Source organism: Tursiops truncatus, chromosome 7, assembly GCF_011762595.2.
Source record: "Tursiops truncatus isolate mTurTru1 chromosome 7, mTurTru1.mat.Y, whole genome shotgun sequence".
NCBI lineage: Eukaryota > Metazoa > Chordata > Mammalia > Artiodactyla > Delphinidae > Tursiops > Tursiops truncatus.
Window position 1 is genome coordinate 15,249,264 of NC_047040.1, and position 21,940 is coordinate 15,271,203.

General features: G+C 42.9%; 1 long non-coding RNA gene across 1 annotated transcript; it reads right to left on the bottom strand.

The window, feature by feature from the left end:
* Nucleotides 1-109: 109 nt before the first annotated feature.
* LOC109548000 (uncharacterized) lies at nucleotides 110-21,476 on the bottom strand. The gene is made up of 2 exons (XR_002173986.3): nucleotides 17,018-21,476; nucleotides 110-552 (listed from the first exon to the last, which is right to left on the bottom strand). It is a non-coding gene; the product is annotated as an uncharacterized lncRNA (long non-coding RNA).
* Nucleotides 21,477-21,940: the final 464 nt, after the last annotated feature.

Consider the following 21,940-nt stretch of genomic DNA (forward strand, 5'->3'; position numbering starts at 1 on the left):
CACCCCTATGTTCATCACAGCGTGACTTACAATTGCCAAGATATGAAAACAACTTAATTGCCCATCAACAGAGGAATGGATAAAGAAGATGTAGTATATATGCACAATGGAATATCAGCCATAAAAAATGTTCCCACTCCTTGAGCTAGGAACTCCGAGAGGGGGGCAGAGGAGACTGGAAGGGGACGGGCTGGGAGGGAGAAGAAAGTTGGTCTCTAGCAGCTCTGTTTAGAAGAAAACTTATCAATAGATGCATTTTGTTAATTCATAATGTTGTCCTGACATTTTCGTTGTAGTTTGCTTCCTTCCTCCCTCCCTCCCTCCTTTCCTTCCTTCCTTCCTTTTCTTCTTTTCTTCCTTTTTTGAAGTTAAAAAAAAAACTGCTTAAGCTTTGTCAGTCCCTCACACTTCCCCTGGAAGGGAGCCTGTGCATCTAAACTGGCTCACCACCACCTGGTGGCAGCTCCTGGGATTGCAGGCAAAGAGCTTTGGTCAATGACATCCTGGGTATAATAATTTCAATCCGACGTATTTCCTTGGAGAAAAAGGCCACTGAAATGTAAAATGAAAATAAAGATGTTACGGGATGATACTCTGTGTAGTTCCGGGGATTCTTCTATCCTTTTAATAGACTCGGTCTTCTAATACGTATAGTGATACCACACGGGAAGGTAAAAGAATTGAATAATTGCCACATGTTTAAAAAAAAAAATCGCATATCAATGAAGATTAATTTTGATGACACTGAAGTGATGCTGCTGAAGTGAAATGAAATATTTCATGAATTCAGAGCAAATGCCACCACAGCACATATGATATTAACCAGTGAGAATATTGAAAAAGATTTTTCCTTTATTATGGGATTTCTTGAAGCTTTTACACTGTGGATGTTACTGGGAATTTCCACAAAGAGGTTTTAGTTTGCAGCTTTCCAACAATGAACAGTGGCATCAGTCTACAACTCCTTAAACCAGTGTTTTTTATATCACTATTTGGAAATACCTGCCCTACAGAATGCCCAAAATACATTTGAAGCAAATACTTTCTTTCCTTTATATAAAGATAAAAAAGATTTAAATTTTAAAATATGCATTCAATCTTATTTCTGCTTTTATTTTTAAGAAAGTCATTTTTAAAGTAAATAAAGAACACATTTACTCAAATTTTACCATTGCTCTACGTTTTATTTTTCATTCTTAATGATTTTTAGAAAGCAGTCTATTTAGAAAAATAAACAGCTGATAAAGAGTTTTGATACAGCTTCTTCACTCAAGTTTAATGAGCACTTTTTATCTCATCAAATCTTAGTATCTAATTATTTCTATATAATCTAAGCACCTCATTTTGGATTTGAAAAGAGAAGGATAATTGAAGTTCTACTTCTTAAAAACAGTGGAATATAGACTTAGCCATGTCCTCCCTTCTTTAATATCAGAGACTTTCAGGGGAAAGGTTTGGGACATAGGATAGTTGGTGACATAGATTGCATCCCCATTTACATACGTGAAAAGAGACATAAATGAATTTGTGCTTCTCACCTTCATCCATTGATTTTTTAAATTAGCAAAACAAGTTTTTTTAAAAAATAAATAAATTAGACCTCTGAACTTCATACTTAAAAATAGTTAAAATGGAAATTTTTGTTATGTATATTTTACCACGATAAAAAGTTTAAAGGAGGGTGATGAGGAGAGAAAAAAAATTTTTTTAAAGAAGACGTTGGGGGTAGGAGTTTATTAATTAATTTATTTATTTTTGCTGTGTTGGGTCTTCGTTTCTGTGCGAGGGCCTTGTCTAGTTGCGGCAAGCGGGGGCCACTCTTCATCGCGGTGCGCGGGCCTCTCACTATCGCGGCATCTCTTGTTGCGGAGCACAGGCTCCAGACGCGCAGGCTCAGTAGTTGTGGCTCACGGGCCTAGTTGCTCCGCGGCATGTGGGATCCTCCCAGACCAGGGCTCAAACCCGTGTCCCCTGCATTAGCAGGCAGACTCTCAACCACTGTGCCACCAGGGAAGACCAGGACAGAAATTTTTAAACATTTAATAAGTCACTAGAAGCTATAAACTATCCAAATGTATCAAATTCCCTTTACTATTGAAATACTAACGTCTTAAAGGGGTTCCCTTTTCCCTCTTTCCTCAGAGAAGGATGTTCTAATAATTTCTTAGGCCAAATCAGGACTGTCAAATTACTAGATTCCTGGTAGACAAGTACTTTGTAAACATGCTGACTAGTATTTCAGTCTATCTATCATGCCTTGAGTATTCACTTTTAAAATGCCAAGAGTTTCTTAATCATTCTGTCAATTACGGATCCAGGGGAATGAAGCTTGGTTTGACGTCTGTGTATAAAAGCAAGTCCACTGATAGAGCAATAACTTATTTTAATGTCCAAAATCCATGGCCATGAGTTTGACTAATTTATCACATTGGCTGGAGAAAATGAAAGTCCTGTTTCAGGAAATATCCAGCCTGGCCTAATTTCCCTGTGGAGATGGGAGCTGGGAGCTGGGAGAATCTGCTTGATACAATGCACTAGTGTTGCGCTAGGGAAATTCAAAGGCCCAGAGGTTACCTAGAGGTACAGAAAAAGAACTCAAGGAGCCCAGTTCAGATACACTGAATGGCCTACATCTAACATCACTAAGATATCCTTAATGATCCAGAAAGAAAGTACCAGAGTTGAAGATCAAACTAAACCCTGGAGACCTTTTGTTTCCGTCTTTCAGGTAGCTACTTAACTGTCTGAATAATAGTCATTATTATTAACCATTGTTTTTTTTTTTAAAAAAAAGGGAAACTTTCCACCAATCCTCAGCATACACATTGAGATTTGCATGGTCCTAAGCCAACTGGAGCTTAAACAGCCCCTGTGGTTTCCCTCTGAGCCCTGGTCCTGCTTTTGAGCAATGACCAATTGCAGAGAGGAGTTTGCCGTGCACCTCAGGAGCCATCAGACTTTTCCTCCGTATGTGTTTGATGTACTTCCTTTTCAACACATATCTCCCCCTTTCAATTTCTATTCAGAAATACCTACTGATTTTGCATTTGAGTGATGCAGCTCTTCTTGTCAAGCAAACCAATAAATTCAACTTTGTTTCAGACTGCTGTATGGCCATCTTTCTTTCTTTCTTTCTACACCATAAAATATTAAGATACCTAATAGGAAATCAAAGACCAATTATTGCAAACATTTTAGGGGCACTTATACCAGGGACTGAGAATCCATATACCTTCAGGGGCCAGGTCAGTAATACAGACAAGAGAAGGGGCTGGAGCAATACCAAGAGGATGAAAACTGGTCAGAATGTAGCTCTTCTAAAGCAGAAACTGATTCTCAGCTCCAGGAATTGTGGATTCCTGGCAATGTGACAATGCTAGTTTACTGTTGAACCATCTTCTAATTCTTTTAGAAAAGTTATAAATTTATTTATTTATTTATTTTTTGCGCTACGCGGGCCTCTCACTGTTGTGGCCTCTCCCGTTGCAGAGCACAGGCTCCGGACGCGCAGGCTCAGCGGCCATGGCTCACGGGCCCAGCCGCTCCGCGGCACGTGGGATCTTCCCGGACCGGGGCACGAACCTGTGTCCGCTGCATCGGCAGGCGGACTCTCAACCACTGCGCCACCAGGGAAGCCCCTAAATTTATATTTTAATGTGAACATTCTAATGTTTAAAAGAGTTAAATAAAACATAGCCACAGGCCAAGTAAGGAGTGTGGACTGCCGGTCTGTGACTTCAGGATGAGAATATTTTAGACATTGTGTTGAGCCGTGGTGCTAATAAGAGGGCCTGCAGTCTAGAAAGGAAACAGATATGTGGGTATTGAGGTATTAGGTAAAATGCTATAATCAAAAGGCTCAAGGTTGACAAGGGGCACAGAGAGACTAGGAAACCTCCTAAGATCTAACTCCGTCTCATATCGCCTTTGCAATATGTATCAGACTGTTTATTAGGAATTTGAATGTGTGCAGGCCATGTCTCAGGTCTACAATGTTAGTACAGGAATCCAGGGTCCCAGTAAAGTAAGCCTGATTCCTATTATGAGAACATTCATCTTAGTAGCTGGCTGTTGACCTCCCCCCTCCCCGCTCCCTGAGCCCAAGAAAGTAGACTTGACTAAAGATACACACAGCGTTTCTCTACCAGTGGTGATTTTGCAACCCAGAGAACGTTTGGCAATGTCCGGAGACGTTTTTTTTTTTTTTTTTTTTTTTTTTTTTTGCGGTACGCGGGCCTCTCACTATTGTGGCCTCTCCCGTTGCGGAGCACAGGCTCCGGACGCGCAGGCTCAGCAGCCATGGCTCACGGGCCCAGCCGCTCCGCGGCATGTGGGATCCTCCCGGACCGGGGCACGAACCCGCGTCCCCTGCATCGGCAGGCGGACTCTCAACCACTGCGCCACCAGGGAAGCCCCCAGAGACGTTTTTGGTTGCCGCGACTGGTGGAAGGCGGAAGATGCTACCGGCATCTAGTGGTCAGTGGCCAGGGACCCTGCTAACCATCCTCAATGCACAGGGCAGCCCCACCAACAAAGAATTCTCTGGCCTAAAATGTCAAAAGTGCTGAGGGTGAGAAACCTTGGCCTCGAGTTTATAATCATATATCCTGCAGCAAATATTCGATATTTCATTTCTATCTGCTTTGATATACTGTGGACGAAAATATGTTAGCTGCCATGTCAGTAAACGAAGGATATTGCAGCCATCTAGACACCAGCTACTGCAGCTGACCGCAATGGTGCACCACGAGGGGATTCAGGACGGAGAAAAGCAGGACACTGACCCCAGATAGTTAAGGTGCATATCAAAAGAATGATTTCAATGACTCTTGCATTTTCCCATAGAAACCCACTAAAGTCATTAACTTGAGATATCTGGTTTTCTTTAATTAACAGTCATTTTTTGATGTTCCCACCTCCAGGTTTTTTTAGCAAGAACTCCTCTATGTCCTGGTTCCTCCCTTTACATCTTCAAAGCAGTCCCTCAGAGCTAATCAGGGAGGCTGCCTCCCGGGCTCAAGTCCGCCAAATAAAACATAAGTCTCAACTTTTAGGTTGTGTTTTTTTCTGTTTTTGTTTTTTTCAGTCAACAATACCATGGCTGAGAATTTTTTTTCTCTCTCTCTTTCCTCCAGCATTGCCCAGCCTAGCTGGGTCTTCTCTCTCTATTATGCAGAGATTCTGCTTGCCTCTTGTTTCTACTCCCAAACTGGCACATATAAAACCAATTCACAGCTCAACTAAACAAATAGCTTCCTGTTAACAGGATTCAGGCTCCACAAAAGGCCGTTGACTATTATTATTGTGATTTCTACTTAATCATATCCTTGGGATCCCACCTTCCTAACCCAAGTTGCTTATCAAAATATTTCTTTCCCATAAATAAAGTGCTTTCCCAAGAGGAATCTGATGAATGAAGTTTGCTTTAAAGTTTTACTCACCGTTTCAACAGATTGTTGTGAACTTTGAAGTGATATTTAACACAAAATCTAGCTCATTCTTGTGCACCTTTGTCACAAATTGTATGAAATTCTGATTGTATCAAGGTGTAGGGATTTTTAATACATAAAATATATTGTAAGAATTGAAACAACTCATGCGGCTACACATCAGATTAAAGCTAACAAGCGTGCTGTTTTTTCCTGTGTCCCAAAACAATGCGGAGTGTTGTGAAGCTGGCCTAGTTTTTCTCACTGCTCTTTGTCAATTTTTGACTAAATGGAGGTTGTGTTAAAGGAGATGTGGGGAGAAAAGAGAAACCGTATGTGTGCTAGTTTGAGGAAAGGAGGTGAGACCAGTTACCTCCATGGCTCACAAGACTGAGAACACCAGGAAAACTCCTTCTGAACATACAGTTGATGTGACATTAAAACAAAATATTCACAAGTTAGAATTCAGGCAGCGAGTCCAGAAATTGACTTGATCTAGATTCAGAGAACTGGCCTGACGGGCTACAATTTCCCATGTGACTGCTTCATTTCAGCTCTGTCACTGCTGGTTCTAACATCTCTCCTTTTCCTGCTGTCGCTCCCGCTCAACGACTGTGTGATATTAAAGTAAAGGTAAGGTTCTTCCTTCCTCGCCTATGAGAACAGAAACCAGCATAGTTTCTTGTGCCTGTGTTAAACAGCGCTGAAATGGGGCATATTGTCCTTACATTAAACAAGAAGCAAAAGTGTCTTATCTGCTTGCTCCAGGAAATAAATACTTGCTCCTGGAAGAGAAGACTTGAGCCAACCGAAAGAGCTTACTTATCAAGACTAACGTCTTGCTCATCAGGACCGGCTTCAGGACCCTTGCTCCACTGTGCCCACTAATGCAAAGCTATTGTGTTGTAACCCCTGCCCAGTGCCAACCAGTAACTCAGCTTCCAAGACCTGCCTTAATGTCACACAACCAGGCCTCAAACCCTATAAGCATCGTCCCCTGACTTCCCCCTTCTGAGACACTAATGCAACCTTTAAAGACATGGTCTTCCTTCCTGTAACAGGTGTAGTAAACTCGGCTTTGCTTGGCCAACAGGTTTTCTGGTGGTTTGAAGAGCCAACAGTTGACAAGTACTTCTTAAGAAAAATGGGGATGAACAATGAAATAAATGACTCTCTCCTAAAATGGAAATAAGTAGTTGTTTAAAGTCTAGAGGTGGGAATGTAAAATGAGCCACTACGGAAAACCGTGCATGGTTCCTTAAAAAGGAATTCTAAACTTAGAATTACCATATGATCCAGCAATTCCACTTCTACATATAGACCTAAAGGAATAGAAAGGGACTCACGTTTTAGAACATCTATGTTCATAGCAGCATTAGTCACAGTAGCCAAAAGGTGGAAGCAACCCAAGTGTCCATTGATGGAGGAATGGATAAACCAAATGTGCTATGTACACATCTATGAATGGAAGGATCCAGAGTAGAGAGTTAACACTTACTTTACTGTGTGGCTGGTTGCTCCCAGAGAAAGCCTTTTACCTGTGTGGTCTCAGTTGTTACAGAGGTCTGGGAATTAGAACTTATTGTAATAGGGAAGAACAAAGTACTTTAACCTTTGCATTTTATTGTTTTTGCGAGAAGTTAATCACTAAAGGGATGTTGCCTATATAAGCTTATATTATACATCATGGCCTATCTCTGGGAACCCTGCCTCCTATGTAATGAGCATTAAACTAAAATATCTTTGTTTAGGTCACAGGAAACATCCTGACCAGGCCCACCTGTGAATGACTGCAGGAAGGAAGAGATTAACACATCCCCTCTGGAGGCTGAACGGAACCAGGAAATGTTTGACTTTACTCCCTCCCCTTTTAGTATAAATAAAGCCTGCATTCTAACTTGGGGAAGATGGTTCTTTGGGACACTAGTCCACCATCTTCCGTCTGCTGGGTTTCCGAATAAAGTCGCTATTCCTTGCCCCAACCCCTTCTCTCTCAATCTATTGGCCTGTTGTGTGGTGACCAGTACGAGCTCGGACTCTGTAACATTATTATCTTCATTTTGCAGATAGAGAAGGAGAAGCTTGGAGGGGTTCCCTTTATGTGCTTCGTGGGTGAGCAATGAAGACACCAAGTCCATGCACTTTCTGCCACGTCCCCTGGGATGTGTCTAAGAGCAGGAGAGAAAAAAAGTCTGAGGATGAGGAGAGAGCCAAGGAAGCACCATGCTTGGCTGGAAGCCAACAGAGTGCCACCAACCAGTGCTTTCAAAGTCTAAATGGCAAAGGAATCTTGACTTTCTCCTGTATTATAATCCTTGGCCCCTCTAAGTACTCTGCCATTAGCTCAGCTTCCCTATGAGGAAGCTAATACACAAATCTCGAGTTAATCCCTTAGCTTCTCTGAGCCCCAAGATTTCCAGCCATGCAAAAGGCAGGCATTCCTTAACGACCTACCGTTCACGGATGCTACAAGGAGTAAAAAGAACATCAGTGATCCCTGGAGGAAAGATCTGTTGTCAGAATTTTGACAGAGAAATCTTGGGCTGGGTGGCTATGAATTAAACACACTAAGCAAACCAAGGTGGAAGGAGGGCGCTAAACTGGAATCCACAACTGTTCTCGTGCACAGCTTTGTTTCACATTTCTTTAGCATGTGCAACCTTGGCATGTGCTATTATAACCTCCTAGCTGCTGAGTCCAGAGAGATGGTAAAGGCAGAAGTACCTCAGCCAAAAAAAGAAAGAGACTTTCCCCTAAAGTGTCCGTTCCTTGATGATCTGAGCTATTTTTTCCCCATGCCAGCTTGCACGGCGACTCGTGCTGCAAGTGCAGCTGCAAATTCCATGCTGTCTGGTTATTTTAAATTCGGCCAAGAGCAAACTCACCTCCCAAGTGCTTTATTGCTGGCAGCTGGAGGAGCAATTGCAACAGATAGTTTATCCAATGGGCCCACTTGGAGAGGCGGCCTTCCAGGATTCTAGGAAGTGATGTCATGAGAATGAGGAGGAACTGTTATCCAAAAAAATAAATAAAGGAAATGATTCCAGTCACTTCTGCATTGCAGTGGGGCAGAGTTGTGTGAAAAGATGCGGGTTGTGTTTTCTACTAGAGAATCTATCATTTGTGCCTTACTGATTGAGGAAAGAAATACTTTCCTGGGCATGGTCTGGAAGACTATCACATTAAGAAATGAATAAAAATGAAAACCTGCCATATAACAAAGTAACAGATAATCCTGGCAATAAACCATTTATGAGGCTTTAGAACTTAGCAAAATGGGAGCTGGGAAACATAGCTGGGGAAAAATGTATCAGTAACAAAATAATTTTTAAAAAGGGGGGGGTACTTTGACACCTAGAGGAACCATAGTAGTAAAGGAAAGCCCCAGTGTCTATATTTTGAGGGCCTGGACAGTGGAGATGCAATGCCTGCCCCTCTTACACAAATTCTTTTTGTATAAAAGTAAGACGTTCCTTATGCTAAGTAATAGGTGGTTAGGGTGTTATTTCTACTTTCAGCAAATTCATAGAGACAAGTCAAATGAGGTGATCAGGAAGTGCTAGAAATGTCAGATAGATGTTAAATCTGGGAGTAAATATCACACTCTTTCTTAGAACAGTCCTTGAAGAAGTGCTCCAGCAAAATGAAGGAATAAAGAAAGCAAGCATAGAATCCAAAAAATAGCGGGTCCAACTAAGAAAAGTGGTGAAAGGCGGCCTTAGAAGGAGAGCTGGGCCGCTGGCTGATTAGTCCTGATGGGAACAGAAGGATGGAGGGAAGGAGACGCTTCAGGGGAAAAGGGGAGGGACGTCCCCAACAGAATATCTAATTGGCGAAAAAGTATGGGGAAAAACTGTGATTGTGATTAAGGCAAACAGTGCAGGAATAGAAGAAAGAAAGAATAAAACAGAGACCATTAGAAACTCCAGGAAAGATGAAAAGGTGGATGAAAGAAAAGGCAATCAGAGCAATAAGCTGATTCTGCAGTGAACAATTTTTACACAGACATCACCATTGGAAACATACTGACTGATTTTCAACTTGTAGAAACAGCCTATAGACAATATATGGATAACTAAGTTATGGTTACAGAAGAAATTATAAATGGTATTGACCTTGGCAGTGTAAAAGGAAAACGACAGAAGATGGAAGGAGAGAGGACAACTAAAGGAAAGGTTAGGGGTGTTTATATCTTCTTTTGATAATTAGGGGATCACAAGATCTGGGCTGTAGTCTAGAAGAAATAATGGTGCTTAAATATTATTCAAACCATAAGTGTAACTTGTTGAGACCATAGTGATATCATTTGATATGTTGAGAGAATGAAGGAATGGAGAATAAAAGGACCAGAGCCCAACAGAGAGTGACTAAAACTGAGTCAAAACAGCAGAATCCTATTAGTTAGCAGTTTTAGACGTATCTACCGGAAGAAATGACTAAGAGAGGAAAAAGTGATTGCCTCTGGGAAGCAGGCTAAGGAGGTGCAGGGGACAGATCAAAAGGCTATTATTTTTCACCATAAATATTTCACTTCTACTAGATTTGAAAAATAAAACTGTATGCCCAGGTGACTTAGATTTAAAAATCATATTTTAAAAATCTGTCGTATGAATGAGGCCAAAAAGAACGCTTCCTTATTGTCACATCCCTTGTTTGCATAAAATTCACTTCAAAATATAATAAAGCTTTTTATGAGTATGCTACCAGTTGTGTAAAAGTTGGAGTGTGTGTGTGTGTGTGTATGTGTGTGTTATGATGGTTAATTTTGTGTGTAAACTTGACTGGTATATATAGATATAGATAGATATAGATATACCAGTATATCTATATACACTTATACATGCATAAAATATCTCTGGAAAAGCACAAAACATTGCTTGCAAGGAGAGGAACTGGGTGGATTTGTAGCTGAAAGTGGAGATAAAGTTCTCACTCCATATCCTTTAATATTTAAAAATCTTAAATGTTAGAAGTACACCACCTGCACATGATATAAAATAAAATAAATATGTAAATTCAATAAGATTTGCTACGTTTGGTTTCTAGCTAATATTTTTAATTAGGATCCCGTAAAGAATGTATTGCTAAAACATACATTTCTGGAAATTAAAAAACAAAACTAAAAAACGGAGCCAAAGTTCTTTTTTCTTTTTGCGGTACGCGGGCCTCTCACTGTTGTGGCCTCTCCCGTTGCGGAGCACAGGCTCCGGACGCGCAGGCTCAGCGGCCACGGCTCACGGGCCCAGCCGCTCCGCGGCATGTGGGATCCTCCCAGACCGGGGCATGAACCCGTGTCCCCTGCATCGGCAGGCGGACTCTCAACCACTGCACCATCAGGGAAGCCCCTTTTTTATTTTTCAACATTTTATTTTGAGATAATTTTAGACTTACAGAAAAGTTACCCCCCAAAATGACAGAATTCCCATATATCATTCACCCAGCTTCCCCTTACATTAACATTGTACATAAATATAGTATAATTACCAACAGCAGGAAATCAACATTGGTACAATATCACTAACTAAACTAAACAGAACTTGTAGCCAAAGTATTAACCTTGATGCCCACACAGCATTTAGAAATTGCTTGCTGACTGCAAGAAAAGTCTAGAAGTAAATAATCAGCCAGTAAGTTTCTAAAATGCTCTTTTGTTTTTTCCACTGTAGCACCCACAGCAATTTCTTCCATTGTCTAGATGGAAGAAAGGATCATCAAACTCGTTGATTGTACCATTTTTCTTGTCCCTAAACGAGTGCCAGTTTCTGATTCCTTGTCCAGTGCTCAGCAAAGCACTTCCATGATTTAAACTGCAGTCCATTTCCAGCTGACCCCAGGCATAGAGGGGATGTGTGCTTACATCTTACCTTCACCATCTCTTCCCCACCTTTCATTGTCACTTTCTGATTTGCCCTCAATCCAGGCAAACGACTTCTTCAGGGGAGCCTCAGGACTGATACTTCTGTACCCCACCAAGACCCACCCTGTTCTCCAGCTCCCACACACCTTTTCATGTCAGCCTTGCATGGTTTCAGTCTCAGAAATGTTGGTACTGGATTGATATGCTGCTCCACGAGGAATTCACCTGCAATATGGGAGTCCTATAGGCAGCATGATACACTGAGACAGTGTTGATGGGGGAGGGGCAGGGAGCTAAGGAAACCCGAGTGTCTCTAGAACTGTCACGAACAAGTGTGGTGACCTTGGTCAAGTCACTCAACTGCTCTAGGTTTTCATTTCCGGTAACATAAGAGGATGAGGCTAGATGCACATTTATTAATATTTTTGGCATTAAAGGTATCTTTGAAAATCTGATGAAATAAATCTAGAGAACCATACTTTCAGAAAAATGCACATTGTGTCTCAATATTTTTGTATAGCTGAAAGGGACAAAAATATGAAATTATAGGAGATCACAGACTTTCCTCTTCATTTCACATCCTAAAGAAGATACTGTATCAGTTCTACTTTCCTCAGGGCCTTTGTTATACAGTTCAGGGTGATGCGTAGAAAGGAGAATCAGAGGTAACAAGAGAAGCTAGATTGATTTACCTAAGGGTCAGGGCACTAATGCAGAAGGTGAGTAAGAATAGATCTAGGGTAGATAAAGTGTACTTAATCAAAATTAAAAACCTTCGTGCTTCCAATGGCATCATCAAGAAAGTGAAAAACAACACACAGAATGGGAGAAAATATTTGCAAATCACATATCCACTAAGGGACTTATATCCAGAATGTATGAAGAACTCTTGTAATTCAACAATAAAATGATAATCCAATTTTTTTTTTTTTTTTAATTTATGGCTGCGTTGGGTCTTTGTTGCTGCGCGCGGGCCTTTCTCTAGTTGCGTCGAGCGGGGTCTACCCCTCGCTCCGGTGCGCAGGCCTCTCATTGCGGTGGCCTCTCCCACTGCGGAGCAGGGGCTCTAGGCGCCGGGCCTCAGAAGTTGTGGCTCACAGGCTCCAGAGCACAGGCTCAGCAGTTGTGGTGCACGGGCTTAGTTGCTCCATGGCACGTGGGATCTTCCTGGATCTGGACTCGAATCTGTGTCCCCTGCAGCAGCAGGCGGACTCTCAACCACTGCGCCACCAGGGGAGCCCTGATAATCCAATTTTAAAATGGGCAAAAGACTTGAATAGACATATCCCCAGTGAAGGTATACAAATTGCCAATAACATCATGAAAAGATGTTCAATATCATTAGTCATTAAGGAAATGCAAGTCAAAACCACAATGAGATGCTACTTTGCACCCACTAGGATGGCTATAGTAAAAAAAAAAAAAAAAGATGGACAATACCAACTGTTGGTGAGGTTGTGGAAAAATTGGAAGCCCCATACTTTTCTGGCAAAAGTGTGTAAAACAATTTGGAAATTCCTCAAGAAGTTAAATATAGGGACTTCCCTGGTGGCACAGTGGTTAAGAATCCACCTGCCAATACAGGGGACACAGGTTCGAGCCCTGGTCCAGGAAGATCCCACATGCTGCAAAGCAACTAAGCCCGTGTACCACAATTACTGCGCTCTAGAGCCTGCGAGCCACAACTATTGAGCCCATGTGCCACAACTACTGAAGCCCATGTGCCTAGAGCCCATGCTCTGCAACAAGAGAAGCCACCGCAATGAGAAGCCTGCAACGAAGAGTAGCCCCCGCTCACTGCAACTAGAGAAAGCCCACGTGCAGCAAGGGAGACCCAACGCAACCAAAAATAAATTAATTTTTTAAAAAAGTTAAACGTAAAGTTATCATATGACCAGCAATTCTACTCTTAGGTTTATATCCAAGAGAACTGAAAACTCATGTTCACAGAAAAACTTGTGCATGAATAATTATAGCAACATTATGCATAATAGCCAAAAAGTAGAAAAAATCCAAATGTCCATTAATAGATAAACAAAAAGTGGTATATCCACACAGTCGGATATATTCAGCCATAAAAAGGAATGAGGTATTGATGCGTACTACAACATGGATGAATCTTCAAAACATTATGCTAAGTGAAAGAAACCAGACCAAAAAAAGGCCCCATATTGTATAATTCCATTTGTGTAAAACGTCCAGAATAGGCAAATCCGCAGGCAGTAGATGAGTGGTTGCCAGGGGACAGGGGAAGGAGTAACGGTAAGTGACTGCTAGTGGTTACCAGTTTATTTACGGGGTGATGAAAATGTTCTGACATTAGTGGTAATGGTTTCACAACCTTGGGAAGACACTAAAGCTCACTGATTTGTAAAATAAAAGATCTGGGGGTAGCGGGGGAGAGAACAATGAGAAAGGGAGCCAGCATGGGTGGGAATTTGGGGAAGAAAAAGAGAAGAAAGTTTAAAGCACCTGCCTTATATGAGATATGGGAGAGATGGATGGGTAAAGAGGACTTTTAGGAAGTTTGATATGTATTTGGGATATATCTCCACCTCCCAGAAACTTTACAAATTACATATTTTAAAAATAATTTTGGAATTGGATTTGTGGGTTAGGGGGATGGGATATTGAATTTAGACTGGTTCCAAAGAATCCATTTATTTGGGGTTTACACATTCATTCAGTCAACAAATGTTTATTGAGCAACTACTGAGTGCCAGGCCCTGTTCTGTGGACATTAGGGTGCAGTGGTGAATAAGACAGGAGGAGGTACTGCCCTCCTGGAGCTTACAGTCTAGTGGTGTGTGTGTGTGTGTGTGTGTGTGTGTGTGTGTGTGTGTGTGTGTGTGTGTAGCAGAATGAGAGGCTCAGGCACAGACAATGAGGAAAAGTAAAAACATGATCAATTTCAAGTGGTGATAAGTGTTTTTACTAAAAAGGCAAAGAAAAGGAATAAAGAGTGGCAGCATTCTGAGGGTTACATTTTAGGGGTTCATGGAGTCCTTAAGCCCATGGGTTTAGAGCCTCCAGATTCAGAATCCCTGGACAAGTTAATTTGTATGTATCCCTTTTATCTAAAAAAAAAAATCTATAATATATGGAAGAGGTATGAGAGTAAACGTGACAAGAACTCAAACTAAATACAACGTTAGTAATTGGGAACCTGCCAATTTGGAATTTGTTCTAATGTAAAGAAGAGCTCGGCTGAGATTTAGTTTATATTATCAATAAAGAGTTTGTAGAGATTTCCCTGGTGGCACAGTGGTTAAGAATCCGCCTGCCAATGCAGAGGACACGGGTTTGATCCCTGGTCTGGGAAGATCCCACATGCCATGCCGCAGAGCAACTAAGCCCACGCACCACAACTACTGAAGCCTGTGCGCTCTAGAGCCCACGAGCCACAACTACTGAGCCCATGCACCACAACTACTGAGCCTGTGTGCCACAACTGCTGAGCCCTCACTGTAGAGCCTGTGAGCCACAACTACAGAGCCTGCGTGCCACAACTACTGAAACCCATGTGTCTAGAGCCTGTGCTCCGCAACAAGAGAAGCCACTGCAATGAGAAGCCTGTGCACCACAACGAAGAGTAGCCCCTGCTCGCTCACCACAACTAGAGAAAACCCGCGCCCAGCAAGGAAGACCCACCGCAGCCAAAAATAAATAGTTTGTAAAATAACGATGTTAAAGGGAAACCACTTAACTAACTCCCTCAATTAACTGCAGCATTTCCTCAGGGTCCACTGTGCCGGAGGAACTGAGATAGACAGGGAGGCCCACACTTGGTGGATGATAAAACTGGAAGGAACTTTGGAGACTTCAATCCCTTCATTGTACAGAGGAGGAAACTGATATTCAGAGGCTCAAGTGAGTAGCCAAATTTCCACGGTTTACTAGTCACAGAGCTGGGATCACAGTTCAGGTGCCCTAATTCCAGGTCCAGTCAGAACATTCATTTTAAAATAATTGATATGTTAATGCAAGATTGTCTATTTACTAAATCAAGGACCTAAAGTTCCCTCTGAAACAATACATTGCTTCTTTGTTCTGCTTCTACCCGTTAACAATAATGAAACAGCATTTTGTTTGGTGATTTTTTTCACTTATTCAGGTTCCCTATGAAACAAAACATTGCTTCTTAATTGTGTTCTTAGTTAACAATAATGACTGATTTTTTCATTCATTCAGCACAATGCTAGGCACCCACTAGGAACAGGAACGTCGTTCAGATGTAGCCCCTGACCTCAAAAAGGTAAACATCCAGGGTTTCCCTGGTGGCGCCGTGGTTGAGAGTCCGCCTGCCGATGCAGGGGACGTGGGTTCGTGCCCCCGTCCGGGAAGATCCCACATGCCGCGGAGCGGCTGGTCCCGTGAGCCATGGCCGCTGAGCCTGCGCGTCCGGAGCCTGTGCTCCGCAACGGGAGAGGCCACAACAGTGAGAGGCCCGCGTACCGCAAAAAAAAAAAAAAAAAAAAAAAGCTAAACAGAGGAGAAAATAAGACATGTTCACAAATAATTAGGATGTCGGATAGATCTTGATAAGTCCATCAGATGCTACCACATGTCAGGAGGTTCCAGAGGATCAAAGTCATGTCTGCTTGGGAGAAAGGAAATCAGGAAAACACATTCTGACTTTACAAAGCTTCAGAGAAATAACTTCTGGAGTTCATGGAAATTGTTGAAGTCCTTGGGCAGCAAAAAACACAGAGACTACAAGGGGAAATCAGTAATTTCCTTAAAAGTACCCAAACAAACCTGTCTTTATTTAACCACAGGACATTTTCTTAATTGACTGCTGAAACTTTTAGAATATTTAACCAATACTCTGGGAAAATATTTATAATTGCACCCAAGCTGACCTCAATTGTGACTACACTTAGAATAAGATAAATGTACTTTAAAAATTCCGTTCTTTCTAAACTTTAGCCTTCAGATTTTAAGTTGGCCACCATAAACGTGTAAAAACCTTTTCAAATGACAGCGTTACGTGTGATTAATGAGACTTGATAGTTGAAATGGAATAAATGTCTTTTTAAAAACCCTCAGGTTTGTTCGTGTATAATTTAGAGACAGTAAAATTCGCACTTTGTAGGTGTATAGCTCCATGAGTTTCCACAAAGGGGACGCTTTTATTGTGATTCCTACAGTTAGCTGTCGGCACAGTGAAGACCTACAGAACTGAATGGAGAGAAACAGCCTAGGAATCAATGATAATATACAGCAAACATCTCCACATGCACTGTGTGCTCGGACAGGGGAGCGTGCCCTTTATGTGAACAATCTCAGCTCCTTCTTCCATCCCTATAGAAAATGTTCTTTTATAATCTCTACAGATGAGAAAAATGAAGCTCAGAGAAGTTGAGTTTTTTTGACCAAGGTCACATTCCCAGGAGGTGGCAGGCTCCCAAACAGGGAGAATTTCCTGCCTCCATCACTAAGTAGTTTTGAGATTTGGGGACATTCATTTGGCCTTCTGGGGCTTTGTTTTCCTCATGCTCATAAAGAGAAGGTCCTACTAGCTTTCTGGTCCCCCAGACCTCTTTGATTCCTTATCAGAGCCCCACCACCTTGGTTCACAAGTGGAAATAAAACATCTGACCAGCAGTAGCCTCGGGGCTGAGAGTCTCAGACAAACAGCCCCAGAAGTTAGAGAAACAAGTAAGAAATGCCACGCACACTTAGAAGGAGCCCAGCCTGCACCCACGCAAACTCTTCCCCGTTTTCTCACCTTGGGCAGCTGGCACGGGGCGAGGACAATGCCATCTAGTGGAGTTCAGGAGGCCAGAGAAACAAATGGTGAGGAAGTACGTTCCGCCTCAGTCCCGCAGAATAATGCGGCCACTGTCTTCTGTCTCAGCTTCTCTGGTCGCATCACATCCTCACTGACCACGATTACAGGGATTGGAGCTGGCCGAGCCACCCTCATTCTCCCAGCTTTCAGTTCTGAGGTTGGCAAACCATCCTCCAGTACATCACCCCGCTAGCTGCCTCCTGCCATGTCTCTTTCTCGCTGTGAACGTTCGTTATTGTCCAGTTGCCTCCGAGGGAAGCGGTAACATGAGGATGGAGAGCTGGGAATAATAAGTGTGCCTCTTCTCTCCGCAGCTGTAGAGGGAGTCTGGAGACCTACTTCTGAATTCTGACTCTGCCACCCAAATGGCTGTGGATGTGGGCACTCCATTATCTTTTTTTTTTTTAAATAAATTTATTTATTTATTTTTGGCTGTGTTGGGTCTTCGTTGCTGTGCGTGGCCTTTCTCTACTTATGGGGAGCAGGGGCTACTCTTCACTGCGGTGCACGGACTTCTCATTGCAGTGGCTTACCTTGCTGTGGAGCACAGGCTCTAGGTGCGTGGGCTTCAGTAGTTGTGGCTCGCAGGCTCAGTAGTTGTGGCTCGTGGACTCTACAGTGCGGGCTCAGCAGTTGTGGTGCACAGGCTTAGCTGTTCCGTGGCATGTGGGATCTTCCTGGACCAGGGCTTGAACCCGTGTCCCCTGCATTGGCAGGCGGATTCTTAACCACTGCGCCACTAGGGAAGCCCTCCATTATCTATTTTTATTTTATTTTTTTTTAAAAGAGACTGAAGGCAGGAAGTAAACTATTTCCTGTATAACAGTTTGTTTCTCTTTGGGGTGCCGATGTTGAAGGACCTGGGGAGGAGTACTGCTTCCTCCTGATCATTCAACATCCTGTGCTTCACTGTCCTTCAGACTTTAGAGAAGCCTTTTATTTTTTTTTTTGGCCATACCATGTGGCTTGAAGGACCTTAGCTCTCCGACCAGGGATTAAACCTGGGTCCCCTGCAATGCAAGCACTGAGTCCTAACCACTGGACTGCCAGGTAGTTCCCTAAAGCAGCCTTTATCCATGTAAAACAAAACAGTATCACACCCTGCACCAACCTAATAGGCTGAACCCTTTTCTCATTTTTGCCTGTTCCTGGCTGGCTTTTCAGGGAACTTCAGGTCACTGAGTCTTCTCTGAGGCCTTGAAGGACATAGCAGGTGCTCAGCAAACGCTTGCTGATTGTCTGTCATGGGAATCAACAGATAAAGATGAAAATGACCCAACCCTGGAGTGGGGATTTCAAAAACCTTATTTTGTAGGATAAAATTCTTTTCTTAGTGGTAGAATGTCTGATTATTTTTTAATCCTCAAATATCTAACTTATCCAGGGACTCAGTTTCTACACTTGGAAGAGATTAATAATAACTTCAGAAGGTTCCTGTAAAGACCAAGAGAGATAATGCCCGTAAAGGCCACGAGTGAGTCCCAACGCACGGCTTCCTGGCACATTTTACTTGAAGCTACTCAGAGTAAAGGATGATGTTTGTACAGTGCATTGAGGGTAAATGGACAAGGCAACCAGAGGGATCTATCACCGCCCCAGGGGCTCCAGCAGCCCTAAAGATCCTTGCTACTCCAGTCCCCTCGAAGCAACCCCCAGGGATGAGGGAATCATTAGTTCATCACACATACAACATCTGTGTCCCCAGGTCCACTTCTTGAAAAGCTGTTTTGAACTTTCATACAAATGGACAAATGTAATGAATGATCCTATTGATGTGAATGGATCATTTGGTCTTCCTTCACTCAGTTGCCACGGGGGAAACTGCCTAATCACCAAGATCATAATATTATTTATGAAAGTAATACAATGACATATTTGGACCAATGGTGAAAGCAGAAATGCTTTTGGTCCCCCCCTCCAAAAAAAAAAAAAAAAAAACAGGCAAGACAGATTCACTTTGGCTTGGGAAGACTTGAGTTACACAGTTACTGATATTGGTTTGGGATTTGTTGATGCCCGGGCTTTGGACTGGTATCTTCGGAAATTCCCTTGGTCATGCCCTTGTGGTTGGAAGACGTCCACAGAGAGCTGGAAAATGACATCATCACCCTGTTCCAAGCCAGCCTGCAGAATCTCTTTCCCAGTGCCCTGTCTCCCCATCAGGAAGGACAACACTTCCCAGAGGCCCCTAAGCAGACTCCCTTATATGTCATTGACCAGAACTGGGCCACGTGGGCACTCTTAGCTGAGACTAAGACTGAGAAAGCAAGTATCTGACCTGTTTACTGGGATGCCAGTCAGGGAGAGGGGGTTTTGAGAGGCCAATCAAGTAGCATCTGGCTTGTTGCTATGCAAAGCACCTCTGGTTGTAACTCAAAGGGAAAAGCAAGTCTTCATTCCCCAATATTATCTGAACAGCCTTCCCATTATTAAAATATACAAACGAAAAGGTTTAGTAACAGAGCGTCTGTAGTTTCTGCAGCATTTGCCAACCCTGTTGATATTCGGCAGCTTGGTCCATAATGATTTGCTCAGATTTCTTAAAACAGGAATTCCCACTTTTCCTCCTGAAAGTTTCAGGATTCTTTCAAATGCTTTCAGATCTTAAGCCCGTGAGCTCCCTTGTAAACTGCTTCTTCCCCCTGGTCCATCGTGCTGCTCTTCTCACTAATTACTTCACACAGAGACTTCAGGTACATTTATAGCTCAACATCTTATTGGGAAGCAGTCTTTCTTTTTTTTTTTTTTTTTTTTTTGCGGTACGCGGGCCTCTCACTGTTGTGGCCCCTCCCGTTGCGGAGCACAGGCTCCGGACGCGCAGGCTCAGCGGCCATGGCTCACGGGCCCAGCCGCTCCGCGGCATGTGGGATCTTCCCGGACCGGGGCACGAACCCGTGTCCCCTGCATCGGCAGGCGGACTCTCAACCACTGCGCCACCAGGGAAGGCTGGAAGCAGTCTTCAAGAAACGAGATATTAACATTTTTGATATTTAAAAGTATATATAAAATATTTTAGAATAATATTAAAACTAATAAAAATGTTAAAACACATTTTAATGTTACATGCACGGTTTTGTAAATCAAGTAAGTATTGGCTTATAATAAAAAGCTGCAGTCTCCTGTCTCACCTTCACCACCCTCAGTTCCCACTTCCAGTCAATAATTTTCTACTCATTTAGCTTTCTTTATGTGTTTATATCTATATTCTAAATTACATGCTTAAATTGCTATTTCTTGACTTTTAATTTAGACTCCATCTGTTGGCTCTATTCTACACAAAAGGAGAATTTGATTTCCTCATACATACATTCCCGCACCTATTTTTCTCCTCCTCCCATCATCCCTGTATGGTTATGTCACTATCTTTTTTCTTAATCCTCTTTTTTACATAGTATTCTGTTCTTGTTTTATTGTTGCAAAATTTTCTCTTATCTCTCTAAAGATATAAATTATCGTAAGTTTTCTTCCGCTGTCTCCATCTCTCCCCCGTTCCTCATCTGTTATATTTGCTCCCGTTGAAGCCTTCCTTGAAATGTCGGTTGATTCTTGGATGTCCATTACTGCCACTAAAAAGCTGGCCAGCAGCTCTGTGTAAATAGAGTTTATTCATTGGTCGGCATCATTATATTGTGGCAGATGGGGACCCACAAGGACTGGAATCTATATGTCTTCTCTCTTGGGTTGATTGCCTTCCCCAAAGAGGAATTCTCCAGTCTCCCTTTGGGGGTAATAGAAAACCGGCTGCCCGGGATCCTGGGAACGTAGTGTGAGAAGGAGGCTGTGGGAATTACCGTTCAATATGAAGATTGTCACTCAATCTGCTTTGAAGGCGCCTCACCACCCCATTCCCCTCCACTGAGCTTGGCGCCCCAGAGCTCAGAGTTCCTCTAGAATTTCCAAGAGCAAATCTCTTGTGCTATATTCAGGTAGGCGATGGACAGGCTGCAGAAGCTAGGGCAGGGAGTCTGGGAGCTGCTTCTTCAAGAGAACTTCGACTACTCTCTGTTTTTAGTCCCCTCCACAGCCAACTTTTTTTGTTGTTTTTTGTTTGTTTGGTTGGTTTTGGGCTGTGCCGTGCGGCTTGCAGGATCTTAGTTCCCCGACCAGGGACTGAACCTGGGCCACGGCGGTGAAAGTGCCGAGTCCTAGCCACTGGCCCTCCAGGGAATTCCCCTCACCCAAATTTTGATAGGTGGTGCCTCCCATCGTTTGGCCTTTCCGAGAATCTGCAATGGGAATCAGCTTGCTTCTCACTGGACATTCCCCCTCAACTCTGTGTGGCATTAAGTTTCTGTTTTTTCTGTTCTGCCTAGTCAGTTACCACTTGTTCACCTGTTTTCCACTTTGCAAAATAGGGTTGACATCACTTTCTCCTCTTATTCCTCCCCTGTTCTCTTTGACTTTTCAACTGTTCACTATTTTTATCTCTTTATTCTCATGTCAGTAGGGTTTCATGAAAGAGTAAAGATTAATGCAAGGGGCTTCCCTGGTGGTTCAGTGGTTGAGAGTCCGCCTGCCGATGCAGGGGACATGGGTTCGAGCCCTGGTCTGGGAAGATCCCACATGCCGCGGAGCAACTAAGCCCGTGTGCCACAACTACTGAGCCTGCACGTCTGGAGTTTGTGCTCCGCAACAAGAAGAGGCCGCGATAGTGAGAGGCCCGCGCACCGCGGTGAAGAGTGGCCCCCGCTTGCCACAACTAGAGAAAGCCCTCGCACAGAAATGAAGACCCAACACAGCAAAAATAAATAAATTAATTATTATTATTATTTTTTAAATGTAAAATGCCAATGTTATTGTATAGTTGTTTGTCTTTCCAGAATCCATTCGCTCTGATTTTCCTTTGGGGACGCGCTTATC